The sequence below is a fragment of the Herpailurus yagouaroundi genome, unplaced genomic scaffold (assembly GCF_014898765.1).
Source record: "Herpailurus yagouaroundi ecotype Mexico unplaced genomic scaffold, PumYag 140, whole genome shotgun sequence".
In the NCBI taxonomy this organism is placed as follows: domain Eukaryota; kingdom Metazoa; phylum Chordata; class Mammalia; order Carnivora; family Felidae; genus Herpailurus; species Herpailurus yagouaroundi.
The window spans coordinates 65835918-65841966 of record NW_024412395.1 but is presented as its reverse complement, the minus strand read 5'-3'; positions in this window follow the sequence as shown (position 1 = coordinate 65841966).

Genomic DNA, 6049 nt, shown 5'->3' with positions numbered 1-6049 from the left:
AGAGATAATTGACATAGTACTGTATAAGCTTAAGACATACTGCATGATGGTTTGATTCACATATATTATGAAGTGATTACCACAGTAGGCTCAGCTAGCATCCATCTTCTCATGTAAATACAATAAAAAGGAAACAAAGAATGAAAGAATAAAGGGGAAAATTTTTTCTCCTTGTGATGAGAACTCTTAGGATTTATTCTCTTAATAATTTTTCTATATCATTTTAGCTATGTGTTATATGGCAATGTTAGCTATAGTCATCATGCTGTGTGTTACATCCTTACTATTTATTTATCTTAAAACTGGAAATATACCTTGATACCTTCCTATAATTCCCCCTCCCCTTACCCACACCTCTGGTCACCATAAGGCTGATCTCTTTCTACGAGTTTGGGGGGTGGTGGTATTGTTTTTCATTTCTTTTTTTTTTTTGTTTGTTTGTTTGTTTTAGATTCCACCTATAAGAGAGATCATGCAGTATTTGTCTTTGTCTGACTTATTTCACTAAGCATAATGCCTTCAAGGTCCATTTATGTTGTCACAAATGGTAGGGTTTCCGTTTTTCTGGCTAAATAATGTTCCATTGTGTGTGTGTGAAATAGCCATTCATCCATTGGCCCATGATGGATATTTAGGTTGTTTCCACATCTTGGTTATTGTAAATAATACTGCAGTACATATGAGGGTGGAACCATGATTTTGAGTTAGTGTTTTTTGTTACCTTTGCATGTATTTTCAGAAGAATTGCTGGATCATATGGTAGTTCTATTTTTGGTTATTTGAGGATCTCCTATACTATTTCTCCATAGTGGCTGTGCTAATTTAAAATTCCACTATTAGTGCACAGAGTTCCCTTTTCTCCATATCCACACTAGTATTTGTTATTCCTGGTCTTTTTGTTAATGGCCATTTTAGCAGGTGTGATTTAATATCTCACTGTGGTTTTAATTTGCATTTCCCTAATGACTAGTGATATTGAGCATCTTTTCATGTACATTTTGGCCTTTTATATATCTTCTTTGGAGAAATGTCTACTCAGGTTCTTTTCCCATTTTTGAATTGGAATTTTTGTTTTTTGTTTTTTGTTTTTTTTTGGTTATTGAGTTATAGGAGTTCTTTGTTTTGGATATTAACCCCTAACAGATATATTGTTTGCAAATTTTTTTCCCATTTTCTAAGTTGTTAATAGTTACTTATACTATGTAGAAGCTTTTTAGTTTGTTGTAGTCCTGTTTTATTTTTTATTTTGTTGCTTATTCTTCAGGTGTCATATCCAAAAAATCATTACTATGATCCATGTCTAGGAACTTGGTTCCTATGTCTTCTTCCTAGGAGTTTCATGGTTTCAGGTCTTGCATTTACATCTTTAATCCATTTGAGTTAATTTTTGTGAGTGGGTTGAGTTTTATTCATTTACATGTGAGTATCCAATTATTCCAGCACCATTTATTGAAGAGACTTGTCTTTTCTCCATTGAGTATTCTTGTCTTCCCTGTCAAATATTAGTTAACCTTATATACTTGGGTTTATTTCTGGGCTATCAGTTCTGTTCTGTTGGTCTATTTATCTGTTTTATACCAGTACCATACTATTATGTTGACTTTAGTTTTATAGTATAGCTTGAAACTAGGAAGTGTGATACCTCCTGCTTCATTCTTCTTTCTTGGGATTTCTTTGGATATTTGGAGTCTTTTGTGGTTTCTTATAAATTTTAAAAGTGTTTTTTCCCCTGATTCTTTAAAATAAATGCCATTTGAATCTTGGTAAGGCTTGCATTGAACCTACAGATGGCTTTTAGTAGTATTGACATTTTAATAACTAATTCTTCCAATCAACGAACATGGGATACCTTTTTACTTATTTATGTCTTCTATTATTTTATCAATGTCTTATAGTTTTCAGTGTAGAGATCTTTTATTCTTTAGTTGAATTTACTCCAAGTTATTTTACTGTTTTTGATGCTACCATAAATGGGGTTATTTCTTTCTTTTTCAGAAAATTAATTGTTGGTATATAGAAATGCTACTAATTTTTGTGTATTAATTTTGTATACTGTAACTTTATTGAACTCCTTGATTAGACATAACTGTTTTTTGGTCTTTGGGATTTTCTATGTATAAAATTATGTCATCTGCAAACAGAGACATTTTTGCTCCTTTCTTTATTCTGATACCTTTTCTTGCCTGATTGCTTTAGCTAGGACTTCCAGTACCATGTAGAATAGGAGTGGTGAAAGGGGGCACTCTTGTCTTTTTCCTGATCTTAGAAGAAAAGCCTTCATCCTTTCACCATTCAGCATAATGTTAGCTGTGGTCCTGTCATAGAAGACCTTTATTATATCAGATATATTCCTTTCATGTCTAATTTGTTGAGTTTTTATCATGAATGAATATTGAATTTTGTTGAATACTTTTTATGCATCCATTGAGGTAATCATTTGTTTTTTTTTTTTTTTCTTTCATTCTATCTATGTGATGTGTCACACAGATTGATTTGCATATGTTGAATCATCCATGCATCCCAGGGATAAATCTCATTTGATCATGGTGAATGAAGGACATGATTAATTTAAATGGTGGGCAATCTGCCCAGCTAAGTATAGTACTAGACACTGTACTATGTATTCTAGCTTAAAATTATAGAGATATTTGAGGGAATGGACTTTCTGGTTATTAAGATTTTTTCTTTTCATTTTAATTGTTGGAATATGTTGCCCTCACAGTCCTAATCATTGTTATTAATGAGATTGATTATGTTGTCTACATTTGATACTTGGGGAGAAAATATTTTTGAAATTATTGGAAAATTTCATCCAGTAAAATGAGTAATTTTGCCGTATTTGTCAAGTAGCTACAGTTTTTGTTTGTTTGTTTTTTTTAAATATCAGCTCTGGCCAACAGCTTGATTGTAGCCTTGTGAGAGACCTTGAACTAGATGCACACAGCTAAGCTGTGCCCAGATTCCTGTGGTATAAGAACTGAGAGATACTAAATGTCTGTTGTTTTAAGCCATTAAATTTTGGGACAGTTTTTTACATAACAACAGATAACTAATGTTTATGATGTACCATTCACTGTGTTAGGTAGTTAGCAAGGTGTGTATTATGAAACCCTTTCACTAACATTGTAAGACAGTTATTACAATCTCCATTTTGCAAACAGGAAATTTGGGCTTGGAAAAATGAATTTGCGTGTCATCTTAAAGCTCTGAAATTGGCTCTATTCTAAGGGATTCTTAATCAGCAAACAATTATTCTTTCTCCTCATCATTTTTTAAATAAAATTATTTCTTACATCAAAAATATTTTTCCTCAGGTTTGTTGAGATATAATTGATATACATCACAATAAAAGTTTAAGGCATGCAGCATGATGGTTTGATTTACATATATTGTGAAATTTTTACCACAGTGAGTTTAGTTAGCATCTACTGTCTCATATAGATATAATTAAAAAAAAAAAAAAGAAAACAAAGAACAAAAATTCCTTGTGATGAGAACTATTAGGATTTACTTACATAACAACTTTCTTATATATTATACACAGTGTTAACTATAATCATCATGTTGTACATTATATCCCTGGCACTTGTTTATCTTATAACTGGAACTTTTCACATTTTGACCACCTTTCTCTAGATCCCCCTACCCTTAAATTTTGATGAACTATGCATTATGTACTTCTCACATTAGACTTCATCAGTATAAAATTAGGGGGAATAATAGAAAACCAACAATAAAACTACCACATGATATAGTTTATTATCTGTACTGTGTACCATTATGATCTGGACCAAGCCTGAATAAGACATGAGGTGCAGGATTGATGTACTGATTTCTCTCCTCAATTCTGTCTCAGATATTAAAGATATAATCTCAAAACTACTTTACTAACTTCAATAATTCACTGATACTATTCATCTATTTATCAAAGTCTATTTTTATTTTTATCCATTTTAGTCATTTTTTGTTCTTAAGAAGAATATAAACTCACTACATTTTGAATTATATTCTAATTTCTTTCTTGGCTTTTAAGAATTAACCACCTGTCTTCTCATTATAATGTAAATATATTTGATCAATATGTTCAAAGTATGTTGTCATCCGGAAAGAAAGAAGTTAAGTTGCAGGTCTGCAATACAATCTCTTCTTGTATTGGGGGTGTTCCAGGGAAAGAAAAAAAGGCAAGGAAGCTGAATTAATCCCCTTCTAAACATACTGATGACAATCCTATTGGCACAGCAGCAACAACAAAGGTTTTTGCTAGTAAAATAGACTTTTTTATTATGGAATGCTTTTAGCAAGATGTGCCTAATTGTCTAGATTTGTTTATGATAAACAAACTGGAATATATGGAGTTATGGATAATGGCTGGTTGGGAAATGTTACATAATCAATGTAACCCTCTCACTGTAAAATATAAATGTCTTATAACCTGAATGGATTATTATATGAAAGTGAAGTAAGTAAATGCAAACCTCATAGAAATCTCATCTATTAAAATGTGTATCCAGTGTGGTATAATAGGACTTGGGGAACTAGACTAGGGGTCATAGACTTCTTTGTTTTACCTGTGACTCATGATGACATATATCCTTGTAATTATTAGTATCTAATTGACACTTAAAACTTGATACAGAGTCAAATCTTTGAGTGATGTTAGTCTGAATTATCAATATGACCCTTTATGTTATCTTAAGTTCCAAGAGATATTGATTCTTATGATAGTCCTCAAATTTCAGCCTTCCAATAATTTATTTAATCATTTTGGTGTCCCTCAGAGTCAGAGGAGGCAGAATTTTGTAGTGGTAAAGTAATAACATGTCTGGGTAAACATTGAAACAATATAAAGTAAAATAATTTACCCTTATTCCAAGATCTTAAGACTCTCAACCCAAAAGCAAACAATAGTAGTCTGCATGTCATTATACATATGTGTAGGGGCCAAGAGCATCCCCCCCTGCCTCATGGGCCACTTTGGCATGAACATTATTTTGAGTTAAAAGCAATCTAAGCACAGCAGATTCAGAAAAATCTCTTTCCCTCCCCTCATCTGAGGGAAAAATCTCTTTCCCTCCCCTGGTCTGTTTGTACCAGGAAGAGAGCTATTAGCAGAGATTCCTCTTTACCTAAGAAACTGATCTGAAAAGTAGAGCAACCTGTGGTTTCCAAACATCTCCTTTTACCTTCCTGCTAATGATAGTTCACATAAACATCATGTTGCCTCACTTTGGAATTTCCATGTCTGTGTGGATTTCTAGTACATATGCTATGAAATTTGATTTTCTCCTGTTAATCTGTCTCATGTCAATTTGATTTAGTCAAGCTAGAAGAACCTTGAAGGACAGAGGAAAGTCTTCCTCCTTAACATATGCAAATCTATGTTATAAAGCATGTTTCACATGTTCCATTTTTTACTGACCAGTATGTCTTGAAGATTATTCAATATGAGTACGCTGATTTAATTTAGTTTTTAACTACACTTAAGTGGTGTTTAATGCTGTCATTACTATTATTTACTTAACCAGTCTTCTATTTATGAATTTTTAGATTTTTTTTGTTACAAAAATTCTATAATAAGCATCCTTTTACATAGATTTCTGGATTAAAGAGTATGTTGATTTCATTTATTTTTCTTACAGATATTGTCATGTTTCCTTCAAAGAAATTACACTGCTTTGTGATTTATCTGTGGTTTATCCTCCCACAAATGGAGATTGGATAAGGTATGTGCCTGCTGTTAATATCTTCTTTCTATGTTGGATAAATCTTTCTCATAGGCTGTGGTTTCAAGTAATGGCTAAAATTAGTTTTTATAATTTTGTTTGCTTGTTTTAAAGACAGTGGAGATTCTTTCCCCTCTTTATTTTTGATTTTGTATTTTGAAATCTTTGCTAACTTCAAGCAAAATCACTACTTTTCTGTTATTTTTAAAATTATGTAAGTTTGGAGGATAAGTAAAATGAAAGTAGTGACCAAGTTGCTTAGTATGGACTAACTTGCAAAAGATAATTTTTGTATTTTTTTAAATCAATGCAAAATTTAGTAATTG